Source organism: Cnephaeus nilssonii (genome assembly GCF_951640355.1).
Source record: "Cnephaeus nilssonii genome assembly, chromosome: 6".
In the NCBI taxonomy this organism is placed as follows: domain Eukaryota; kingdom Metazoa; phylum Chordata; class Mammalia; order Chiroptera; family Vespertilionidae; genus Cnephaeus; species Cnephaeus nilssonii.
Window position 1 is genome coordinate 63,704,413 of NC_137077.1, and position 13,143 is coordinate 63,717,555.

The 13,143-nt window shown below is 41.4% G+C and overlaps 1 protein-coding gene across 2 annotated transcripts in view; it reads left to right on the forward strand.

Annotated features, from left to right (window-relative positions):
• The first annotated feature begins 7,987 nt into the window (after window positions 1–7,987).
• Window positions 7,988–13,143, forward strand: part of RAP1B (RAP1B, member of RAS oncogene family) — a 51,117-nt gene continuing 45,961 nt past the window's right edge. The window contains exon 1 of one of the 2 annotated variants that reach the window (XM_079775009.1): window positions 7,988–8,145. The gene's annotated coding sequence lies outside the window, so the exon portion shown is untranslated. The remainder of the gene's footprint in view (window positions 8,146–13,143) is intronic. The other variant, XM_079775010.1, reaches the window with a different exon arrangement.

Consider the following 13,143-nt stretch of genomic DNA (forward strand, 5'->3'; position numbering starts at 1 on the left):
GGAGGAGGTTGGGCTGGCTACATTTACAGCTTGGGTAAATGTAGGCACAAAGCAGGCCGACTGGTAAAGCAGACAAAATTTTTCAGGCCAAATATATTTTAAATATAATTTCTCTCCCTTGGCTAACATGGCATTTTGACATGCTTTTTTAAGTATTACGGACATGACAAGCCACTGAAAATTTTAGATAGAGACAGAAGGGGAAAGGAATACGAGTTAAAAAAAAAATGTTGTGGTTCTGAGGTCTACTGAAAAGCCGGAAGGAAATGTATATGCACATTAGTGATGTGAAAGGCATCTTTAAAAAGGCAAAAAGGATGTAATTTAAAAAGAAGAAAAAATGGACAGAATCATCTAGAGCAGGACACTGAGAGATAAATGCCCTTAGAAGGCTGCTTCTGCCACTGTTACACTTTTATCAAACTTCTACCAATTTTTATCAGAGTCACTTTTAGTAATTATTTTCTCAAATATATTACCTTAAGCCAAAATAACCTACTCCCCCTGACATACACCTGAGTAGGACTCTTTTATTTATCTGGATCAAGCATCTACCAGAATTGTCCTTTGGTAGTTTTTCCCCTATTTAAACCATCCTTCATTACTTCATCACTTTATTACTATAGTAGCATGGCAGGGGAGAGGGATCATGAGCCCTTGGGAGAGACCTGGGCTTCAATCCTGGCCCTGCCGAAGACTGACTTTATAGCTTCATATTTTTTATTTAGACTCCCTTAATCTGTTCCCTAACCTGAAAACTGGGATAAAAATACCCAACTCAGATAATATTTTAAATGGATCATATGAGATAAGTTCCTAGTATATGCTTAATAACTGAACTTTTTGCCTGGATTTTGGGATCAATTAATAGTTTTCAATCTATTGCCCATATTTTTTTACATAATGTAAATATCTGAAAGGGAGGTCCTTACTTTCTCAGTCTTGTATGTATAAAGACATGTAATGTAAAAACTATAGGTTTTTGGAAGAAGAGATAGCCCAGAAAAGGGGGTGGTGGGGGGAGGAAAGACAGATAAAACAAGAGTAACAAAAGTTAGGAGACATGTTGAAACTTAGTGATGTGTACATGGGGGCTCATTAAATTCTTCTATGTATACTTGAAATTTTCCACTATAAAAAAATTCTTTTAAAAAATTAAGGCCAGTATTGACAGAATGGACGGGAGGAGAGACAAAAGTAAAAGTACATAAACCAACTAGACCAGTGGTCGGCAAACTGTGGCTCGCGAGCCACATGCGGCTCTTTGGCCCCTTGAGTGTGGCTCTTCCACAAAATACTACGTGCGGGCGCGCACGTACAGTGCGATTGAAACTTCGTGGCCCATGCGCAGAAGTCGGTTTTCGGCTCTCAAAAGAAATTTCAATCGTTGTTCTGTTGATATTTGGCTCTGTTGACTAATGAGTTTGCCGACCACTGAACTAGACAATGGAAATGAAGAAGTGGTCATATTTCAGTGATTTTTTGGAAATAGAATCAATAGGATTTGGTAAAGATATGTGGAGTGAAGTAAAGGGAAGTGTTCGATTTCTGTTTTAAAGAGCTGGTACCATTTACTGAGATGAGGATTTCTAGAGGAAGAGCAGGTTTAGGGGAAGTCAACCCAGGAAAGCTTTCCAGGAGGCAGTTGGCTCTAAGCATCTGGAGCTCGCAGAGAAGTCTAAACTGCAGATATAGATCTGTGAGCCCGTGGCATTTAGATGACATATAAAAGCCTGGGGAAAGACTAGCATTGCCCAGAAGAAAGTATGCAACAAGGAAAGGGACCAGGATCAGGCTCTGAGGGACTCCCACCCTTACAGGTCAGGAGGAAGAAGAGAAGCACGAAGACTGTAGGAAAAAAAAACAGCCAGCGAGAAGAAAATCACAAGAACAAGGTGCTATGAAAACTGAGGGAACAGTGTTATAAATGCCGATTAGTAGTAGTTGAAATCATACTTTTTAGTATCAATGGATTAAAATAGGCATTTTTTTAGCTTCCCTAATAATCAACTCATGTTTTAAAATACCCATGCTATAAACTTTATAGCATTGTTTCCATTGCATAAATATTTTCAAATTACAAGCTACTTTAGAACATAACCAAACTCTGAGGACTGATATAAGCAAACTAAAAGGAAAAGTTAACAAACATTTGTTGAATGGTTACTATATTTGCACAAAGTTTTATTGAGCCAACACTTATTGAGAACTTTTTAGACGATGATAGCTAACATTTGCAGAGTGTTTACGTTGCGGTGGGCACTATTCTATTTGTGCCGTTAACTCTTTTAATCCTCACAATAATCCCATAATGTAGGTTATATTATTGTGTTCGTTTTACAAATGAGGAAACAATGGAGCCAGAAGTAAATTACCTAAAATAAGTGGAGCCTGTATTTGAACACTTGCAATCTAATTCCAGAGCCAATCCCCTTAATAGCTACTCTGATGACTTCCAATTTTTACAACTGGTCTCTTTCCCTCCCTTTTTTTTAATGTAAAGCCCTCCACTATAGATATTATGTGCATTTATTTTAAAGATTTCTAAAGAAACTTGGAAAGGTTAAAAAAACTGCCAGAGGTCCCAAATCCACTATAATCAGTTTGGAGATCTAATCAAGATTAGCAAAACCTTCCTATGTCTATATGCCAGGTAGTATGGTAGGTACAAAGAAGTATAAAATATGGTTTTTGTTCTCAAGGATCTCAGGATGCAGGGAAGACAAAAGCAGCTTAAATAAGACAAGTTTGCTAAGCACCAAATGAGTGGTACAAACAATTATTATTAGGGAAATTTTGAGAAGCAAGAAACCAGTGGTTCTGGAACAATTACTGACATTTAAATAAATACAAAAGAGAGAATAAATGTCTGGCTGCCAGTTAGCATTTATAAAGGAATAATAGGGCAACAGGATATCTTAATACAAATTTCAACTCTGCCCACATATTTATATATGGACTTGGTCACTTAGCCTTCCTAAGTTTTAGCGTTCTCACTGAAACTTAACTTTTAGAATTTGGTCATTATTATTGAAGTATGTGATTCACACACAGGACTTGGAACTGGTAACTGGGACTAGAAGCTAAATACTATCGTCATGATAAGGTCTGAGGGGATGCCAAACCTGGAGAATCTTTGGCAAAGTTATATTGGCTGTTTGGTTTAGGGACAGGCCAGATTCTGAAAATACTTTTATGTAGTTTTTGAAGATTTCCTTAATTTAAATTTCCTTTGAATATTTCATGACAAGGGGTATTTTTGTTAAGTTGGTTCTTCCAGCGGTGTTCTGCTTTGACACTCTTTTGCATGATGTTTCTGGAAACGTCATTTTCATTTGTATGGTTTTTCTCAGCTTAAGAAAGGGGGACATTTTAAGTATTAACTGTTCCTTACATCATAGACATTAGCCATGACAAAATTATAGAACTGCTAGATTTACTTAATGTGGTATAGGCAGGTCTGGTGGCCAAGCCTACAGCTGCTGAAATAGAGTACAGCGAGAATGTGAAATATATCTTGAGACAAGTAAGCAGTTATTATACTCAGTAGAAAACATACCATGTTGCCTCATTTTTCTTATATAAAAGGACTTGGTTTCCCCAAGACAGAAATCTTAAAGGAATACAAAATACCCTAGAAACATATGAGTTCAGAGTTACTTTCCTATAATAGTAATAGTATAATTATGATCTTACCTGGTCTCTTGAATGATTAAGTGCTAGAATTTTTGAAATAACTGCAAGAATTTGACCAAAGACTCTGACCAAGAAAACAGGATGTATCTAACTGGGGATTTAAGCCATGGTTTTTCCTTTTTTGCATGAACAAGCAGTCTTCTTATCCTTCTCAACTTCCAAGTCCAGCTATGCAGGGTGCTGCAAAGGAACAGAATTATATTTCATACTATATACAAGATATACACACATATGCATGTATATAATGACAAATATAGATAGTGTGTATACACACATATATATGCATGCACACATATGCATACACACACAACAGAGGGAAAACCAGTAAGAAAGTGCCTTGAAAGAATCAATTTTCAATATTTTTTATGAATGAAATAACATAATGTTTAAGGTTAATAATTATCAATCCTACTGAAAACCATGCTTAATTGGAAGCTAAATAGCATGACTCTCATTAAATGCTAATAAACATTAATTGTTAATTAGAAAAATTATAAATTTGGTTTTTTTCATATAATTTTGGATTTGCAATAAGATCTTTGCTTAAATGAACTTTTCAAATGAAACAAATGTGGTATAGATGTTATTTGAAATAAAACTATTAAGAAGGCAAATAACATGAATAATCAGAAATACTGTATCAGGTTAAATACATCAAGAATTCTGGGTGAGCACACTATTAATTCACTTCCCCTAAAAGGGGAAAAAATAATGTTGAGCTTTATTTATTCTAGTCCCAGGGGCTAAGACATGGCTATATTCTATATTTTATCTTAAAACAGTTCTTTAAGGCAGAGGTTATTATCCCATGTTATATTTGAGAAAACTAAGTCTCAACATGATTAAAGAATTTGCCCGATAGCACACAGCTAATATGTGGTGGAGCTGAAGACTGGCTCTAGTGTTCACTATGTTCAAAGTACCTTAGGAATAGAAAATTCAACAAACCCATTTTGGATACCTATTAGGTGAAAAGCACCAGGCCAAACCTGAAAACTATACATCCTAATCTCATGGATTTTTTAGTACCGGCAACACCAGCTATATCATTTGAGAGACCCAGGGCAAAATGAAAAAGCAGGCCTCTTTTCAAAATCATTAAAAATTTCAAGATGCTGACATCAGAGCATTAAACTGATCATGGAGCCTTCCTAAGCACAGAGCCTTGTCACAGGCCCATGAGGTTAGCCCCGAGTACTGGAGGGCAAACAATGGCCTCCTGGCCAAATCCAGCCTGCTGCCTATATTTGTTCCGCCATGAGCTAAGAACACTTTTCACATTTTTAAGTAGTGGTGGTTTTTTTTGTTTTTTTTTTTAAATATATATTTTATTGATTTTTTACAGAGAGGAAGAGAGAGGGATAGAGAGATAGAAACATCGATCAGCTGCCTCCTGCACACCCCCCACTGGGGATGTGCCCGCAACCAAGGTACATGCCCTTGACCGGAATCGAACCTGGGACCCTTGAGTCCGCAGGCCAACGCTCTATCCACTGAGCCAAACCGGTTTCGGCTTAAGTAGTGGTTTTTTAAAAGAAGAATATTTGTGACATGTGAAGATGACATAAAATTCAAATTTTAGTGTCCATAAATGAAATGTTATTAGAATACAGGTACACTCATTCTTTATGTAGCCTATGGCTGTTTTTGCACAAGAAAGGCCGAGTTGAATATTTGCAACAAAGACCATCTGGCTGGCCCACAAAGCCTTAAATATTTACTATCTGATCTGGCTCTTTACAGAAACAATTTGCAATCCCCTGTTCAGGCAGGAAGGTAGAAAACAAGTAACAAAAGAAAGGAGCACTAGAGTGGTATGGGGATTGGAAACAGAAGAAACCACATTAGATTGGAAATAGCAGAAAAGATATTCTTTCTTGGAGAAAGTAAAGTGACTGAATAACAGGCAGGGGTGGGAGAGGCATTCCAGGCAGAGGAAATCACCTCTACACACCTGAGAAGTGGGAAAACTATACATTTGGGCAAGATGAAAAGTCCACTCACTCTGTAAGACAGTTTTAAGTGAAAGGGAAAAGTAGGACACAAGAATTTTAACGTTATTTTGGTAGAGCAGGAAGTAACTGAAAGCTCTTTGAGGAAGAGCTCAGTAAGCTTGAATATAATTGATCTGGCAATGGCATGTGTAGAATGGATCACAGCAGGAACAGACCAGAGACCAGACCAGACACCCAACGGCAAGGTAGGAAGGTATAGCTTAAGTCTAGGAGTTGAGAAGTAGTGCCAGCCTAAGCAAGTGTGATCTTAGTAGGAATTAGTTATTATTTAACAGATGGGCCAACTGACTGATGGTTTAAGAAAAGGCAGAGAACAGTATCAAGCTGGAAAACTAGGTAATTTCAAATATGGTGATACAATTAACAAAAGAAAGGAGAGGAAACTGGTTTGGTGACAAAAATGATGATGAGTTCAGTTAGCACACATGACCAGTTCAAGTTGCCAGTGCAATATCCTGGTGAAGATTTCAAGGAGATAGGAACAAGGGGCTCAAACCCAAAAGTGATTCAATGATAAGAGATGCAGATTAATAGTTTAATACAAGTGTAATGATTTCCAGTATAACAGAGGAAAACAAATATATATTAAATTAAAATAAACTACTTTACACATTCTCTCAAATTCTAAATAATCCTGGCTTCAATCTTTTAAAATTGACTCTGAAAGGGGAAAAAAAAGTGTTGCCTAAGGGCAAAAAACGTTCAGAAAGAAAAAAGAAAAGAACAGTATACCCAGGTAACATCTGCTTCCATGAACTAGGAGTTTCAGGCTTTCAGACTTCTCAGTTTCATGCAGTAATTGAAGCGTCAGTAGGGTCAAATTTATTTGAAATTCATTCACTCAGAATTTATAATAATTCCTATAAACTATTCTGGAATTTGCTTTTGAAATTTCCATTAAAAAAAAACGGTTTTCTAAGGGAACATAAAATTACTGAAATATGTAACATATTCAATTAACCTAAATTGTAAAACACCAAGAAAACAACGTACATACAGAAAACTTAGGGTAATTATAGTTCATTCTTATCAATTCCTTTTACTTTTCAATAAAAAAGGAGTGAAATCAATCATGCTTTTCATTAATCTTCCAAATTTATCAAAGTTCATAAAAAATATTTCAAGAATAATAATCATCCTAACCGGTTTGGCTCAGTGGATAGAGTGTAGGCCTGCGGACTGAAGGGTCCCAGGTTCGATTCTGGTCAAGGGCATGTACCTCTGCTGCCGGGACATCCCCAGTGGGGGGTGTGCAAGAGGCAGCTGATCGTTGTTTCTCTCTCATCGATGTTTCTGACTCTATATCCCTCTCCCTTCCTCTCTGTTAAAAAATCAATAAAGCATATTTTTTTTTAAAAAAAGAATAATACGGGGCTCATGAACTATGAACTAAGCAAAAGTTAAGTCTTCAGTGACATCCCCAACTCCTACTATCCCTGCTCTCTTGCTCTTTGCATCTCTTCGTCCATCAAAACCTTGCTTCATAAAACCTTGTCCTAAGAGTAGTTGTATTTTAGGCTTTTCTCTAAGAAAGGTTAAGTTCCCGCCCCTTTTGGAACAAGGCATTTTTGGAACAGAAAGTGCCTTCTGTTGCCCAGTACTGTAGTCAGATCATAAACCTACCTGTGGGTAACCCTTTAAATTGCATTCAAGTATGCAATTTATTTTATTCCTATAAACAGTGATTTAGGTACAGAGCACAAAAGTTGTTTGGGATCATCGATTTGTTCACTGAGTTTAGCAAAGTAATTTGGAAAGAGTTCACCCAGGTTAAGACACCAGTGGATGAAATACTTGCCAATTCAAAGGAAACTCCCTTTCAAGAATGAAAAAGACTGTGCCCTGGCCTAGGCGCCTTCACGGAGCTCTAGGTGTGCGAAGCTGCGCTCTCAGTGACGTCTCCAGCCACTCTCCCCAGCACAAAGGGGCGCGCGAGCACCCACTGTTGGGTGACGTAGGTGACGGGACTACAGTTTGCATCAAAGACACCTTTGGAGTTTTGGAGGGCTTCTTAGCCCACCGCATTCCGGCGAACCGCTGGGGCCCGGAAGCCAACAGGCGATGGCTCCCCGCGCCCGAGCGGTGGGGGGCGGGAGAGCAACACCGCGGAGGAAACGGCGCGAGGGGCGCCGAGCGCGTCCGGCGGGCGCGGTGGAGGCGCGGAAGCCCCGCCCCCTCGGCTCCCCTCGCCCCGCCCCTCGGCCCCGCCCCTTCCCGGGCCGCGTACCCGCGCGCCCCGCCCGCGGACGGAAGCGAGAGCGAGACTGAACGCCTGACGTCAAGGCGACACCGCCAAACCTCGCCCAGAGTCAGGCGTGTAAACCAGCCGGAGCGGCGGCAGCGCAGGACCGCCGTGGCGCCGGGAGCTGCGACCCGGAGGGAGCGCAACGTGTGGGGCGACGCTGGCCACGGGGACCCGCTGACAGCGTGAGAGGTTCGCAGAGTGCGTGCGTGGCCGCCGAGGGGAGCGGCGGCGCGGCAGCCCTGCGGGGCGGGGGCCCAGGCGCCGGCTGAGGGGAGCGAGTGGGGTGCGGCGCGGGCCGGGCGGGGCGCGCGCAGCGGTCAGGGGCCCGGCCGGCGGCCGCTGCCTCCCGGAGCGCGGCAGGTGTGCGGGGGCCCGGCGCCCGGCGGGCCAGCGCGCTGCCTCTCGGGCCGGCGGGGGCGAGTCGCTGCCGCTGCCGCTGCCGCCGCCGCGGGGGAGCAGCGCGCTTTGCGGAAGGGGTCAAATGTCTGAAATATGGCGGAGGAAGGGAGAGCCCGAGGACCCCCCCTCCCCTACCGCGCCCGATCCCTCCTGCCCGCGGCCGCCGCAGCCTCTCCCCTGGCCGGGCTCCCCCGCCGGCTCCCGGAGGACTCGTCCCCGCCCCCGAGCCCCCTCGCTGGCCGCCTCGGTCCCTCCCGGGTGTGGGTGGAAGTTAGAACGGAAACCAGAAAGTTGTCTTTTGCGAAGACTCAGCTTCCCCCAGCCTGGAGCCCGGACGAGGGACGTTCGGGGGAAACCACTCCCCGGCGCCCCGCGGGCTCGAGCCTGACAGGGAAAAAGTTTGCCTGAAACGGGGCTGGTTTGCTCCATTTGTTGCGGGAAGTGGCAGGAGGGCGGCAGCGGAGGGAGCCCCACCTAGTCTGGCAGCCGCCGCCGCGCCGGGGAAAACTGTTAAAGGGGCCTTTCCCTTCGTCAGCAGGAGGAAATCTCTTTCTCTTCCAGGGAGAGAGAAAACCCAGGAAGTTTGTCCTCCTTTTCGCCATCTCGGTGTGTCTAATCCTAAAACTGACTGTCAGCGCCTTGGGTTTTATTTTAAAACTACCCCGCAGTGAACCGGGCCTTCAGAATATTTCCTATGGGGGGAGGAAAAAAACACACAAAACCTGATGGCTTTCGGAGAAGAAATCATCCTGGCTAGTTTAGGCAGATGATTTGCTTTCCCATTCTCTTTATTAGTTGGGGAAAAAAAAACATTTTGCCCTGTTTCTTATGAGCATAAGCAGTTGTGTTTTACAGTAACGGGAAATCACATTTTTTAACGGGTAGAAAGTTTACACTGAAGGTTGATTTTAATATTTTAGAATTAACTCAGTCTAACTGGATTTTAGTTTTGCTAGTGGTATATATAACATATAGGGAGTGTTATAACTTAAAGCTTCTTGTAAATTTATTTTTAACCCTCTTTTTTTTTTTTTTTGTAATTAAAATGCTGTTTGGACTTGCTCAACAGAACCTTATCTTAGTAAGAAGTAACTTATAAAAAGGGAAGCCGATCATTTAACTTTTAAGTTCATATCACTCCCAAAAGCTGACTCTTTGAATAGTATTTGAGTCATAATAGAGTCATGGGACTTTTTTTAAGGCCCGGAAAAAACTGTTGAGATCATCCAGTCCCACCCTCTCATTTTATGGAGGAGGAAACTGAGGCCTAGGAATGATAACTCGTTAGTGGTCCTGCTGACTTTTAGGACAGTAGTCTATCCCTCATAGGGAACCTAGAGGAAGAAAGGGGCCATTTTTACATTTTACAGAGGATAGCATTCCCATCACACCCAAGAAAAGGTGGGTGCCCCAGTCAAATAGTGTGGAAGCACCACTTGGGTGATTTAATTCTCACGTATCAAGAGAGGACATTGCTACTCAGGAAATGAAATAAGTTTAAGGACACAGAGCCCTGAATGATAGTTTTATTTGAACCCATCCGCGCTTTAAATCTCTGCACTACACAATGTTTTCTCCTGCCATTTCTTGTTCGGCCTTCACAATAAATTGTGAGGCTGCCCTATCTGAGGAGTCCCCAGAGTAAATCTTGGAAATACATATAGCTAGTTTGATTTTAACATGTCATGTACCAGGATACAACCAAAAAGCCTAATAATAAATTGGCGTAATTTTTAAATGTGGTATGGGACATAAAAAGGAAAGCTCTTCTTGTCTTTTGCTTCCCCCACCCCCATCTAAAAAAGTCATCTCTTTTCCTGTCTATGACACATATCACTTCCTATCTTCTGTTATCTTTATATGTATTTTTGTTACATATTCCACTAAATTGTAAACTCCAAGGACAGGATGTGTTCCTTGTATGCTCCAAAGTACTGGCATGATACCTTGCACATAGAGAATACCAGTTTGTTAAATGTAAGCACCATGAGGGTAGGGACTTTATTCCTTTCATTCTCCACTGTATTCTTAGTTCCTATAACCTTGCTGTGCACATACTATTTAGCATTTAGATTTAGGGATTGATTGTAATGAACTTCAAGAGAGGATATTTGAAAGAGAACCTTGTATTCCTTCAAAAAGAAACATTTCCACAATGGCTTTGGGAAACAATTCTTTACTATAGAATTTCGATATTTTCTCTTAGTTATATAAAGGGAAGGTGATCCCCCATAGTAAGGACCTGTCTTGTAAGGAGGGCCTAGCCAAGTGTAATAAAGAAGTGATCATAAAAAAACCTTGATCCATGTACATACGAATCTTAGTAAATGTATCTTCCAATTTAATTCCTGGTTGGTAGGCCTGTGCATAGATTGAAAACAAGCTAACTAATTATACATGTTGTTTTAAATATAAAGTCTTAAGATTTGGATGAGAAACTGCTCATGTTCAGTTTTCTTTGTCTTTTAGTTGTAGGTGCTTGATAAATATCTGTAAAGGGAGTAAAATTAATCAGTGAAACTGGATCTGATACAAAGAGGATTTGGCTGATTTTACAAAGGTGTCATTTCGCCCCCTCCTCCCCCAAAGTGTAGTTTAAATAGACAAATTTATTATTGAATATCAAGATCTTACTGATAAGCACTCATCATTTTCCTTAAGACTTAAAATAATGTTTTCCTGAGTGTGTATTGATAAGAGAGTGGATATTGATCTATAATGTCTAGATTTAACTGGCACCAGGAATAGTTTAGTATTTATGAAATAAATATTCAAAAACTGTTTTTTCCCATTATGACCATGATGTCACGTGTTCAGTCTAGAAAAAAATTAATAAAGATTGACCTTAAACTTTGTAAGGCTGTATAAGGTTGTGACTAAATAATGCCTTGATTTTCCCTCCTACTATCATTTTTGAGGACTCTATGCTAGGTCTTAGAGATTAGACTCAAGTTTTACTGTTTACCTTTTCAAATTGAATTTCTTTTAGAAATTAAAAAACAGACATTTTGGCTAATGTAATGATTCATTGTAACATTGGACAAGTTTTCCAATAAACAGGAGTACTTACCATGGCTTACCCTTTTGCTGAAAGCCTAATGTTTTTCCTGTCTTAGATATTTTGCACATTTATTGAAAGGGGATTAATTACCTTTTGAGCGCTAAATCTTTTATTCTCTGGGAATCTCTTGAACAAAATGAAAGCAGTAGCTACACAGGATGAATTTATACATTTGCAGTAAAGGTTGGCTTGATATATATATACAGGGTGGGGCAAAAAATGGGTTTACAGTTGTGAATATTCGAAACACTGTGTTTATTCTTGTATCATTATTTATTACTAGAAGCCCGGTGCACGAAATTTGTGCCATCCCCTGCTGGCGACCAGGGCCTATCAGGGCCTTCCAGCTGCTGACTGAGGTCTTCCTTCATCCGGCACGCCCCCTGGTGGTCAGCGTACGTCATAGCAAGCGATAGAACTCCCGGTTGAACTCCCAAGGGGACACTTTGCATATCAGCCTTTTTTCTATATATGTATATATAGACTAGTGGCCTGGTGCACGAAATTTGTGCACGGAGGAGGGGGTTCCCTCAGCCCAGCCTGCACCCTCTCCAACCGGGAACCCCTTGGGGGATGTCCAACTGCCGGTTTAGGCCCAATCTCGCAATCTGGGACCGCTGGCTCCTAACTGCTCATCTGCCTGCCTGCTTGATTGCCCCTAACCCCTCTGCCTGCCTGATCGCCCCTAACTGCCCTCCCTGCCGGCCTGATCTCACCCCCAACTGCCCTCCCTTGCTGGCCTGGTTGCCCCCAACTGCCCTCCTCTGCCGGCCTGATCTCGCCCCCAACTGCCCTCCCCTGCTGGCCAATTTGGTTCTGATTGATCGGTTTCTCTGCCAGTCAGCGTCAAAAGCTCCACCTCCTAGGCAGCCATTGCGCCTCACAGTTCACCCAGATTTGGTTCTGATTGGTCAGTTTCTATGCCAGTCAGCGTCTCCGGGGCTGATCAGCAGAGGCAGGCCCAGAGAGAAACAGGCGCAGCTGCTGGCAAAGCCTGGAAAGAAAGAGAGAGGCAATGGCTGATCAACAGCTGCCACGGAGGCTGCGGATCAGACCCTGCCTCTCTCCGGGCCTCTCTCTGGGTCTGATCCACAGCCCCCTCAGCAGTCAGTGCTGGGTTTAGGACTGACTTCCGGTGTTCGGTTGCGCCTTCGGTCAGTCGTTACGGACCCTGGGTTTTTATATATTAGGAAGGATTGTATTTTCCATACAACTGTAAATCTCCTTTTGCCCCTACCTTGTATAATCTGTGACATATTTTATTGAACCTAGTTGAGCACTGGTTTGTAAAACCAATCCCTTTAGTCATAGATTTCTATTAAAAGAAGAAAGGTTATGAGTAACTTTTGTGCTGCCTTTAAAAAATTTGAAGTCACTTTTTAAAATGTACCTCTAACAAAAAAAATACATCCTAACAATGGTTGTTTATTCCTGATGTTAGTCAAATTAAGGGTACACACCAACTGATTATTATTTCAGTAGCAATTTAGAAAGAACTTTGCTTTGCATCAGTAGAGGACCAAAAAAATTTAAACTCTGTTTCCAAGGAGCCTAAAAACTTATAAAAGAAAGAAGTGAAAATTCAGGGGAATGAATGTACCAGGTTTTTAAATAATATTTAAATTATTTATCAAAAGTAAAATACATACAACATGAATTGCAGAATTTCCATCTGGTCAGAACAATATTCTAGAGTATTACCATGCTTTAAATTGTTTGATTTATAT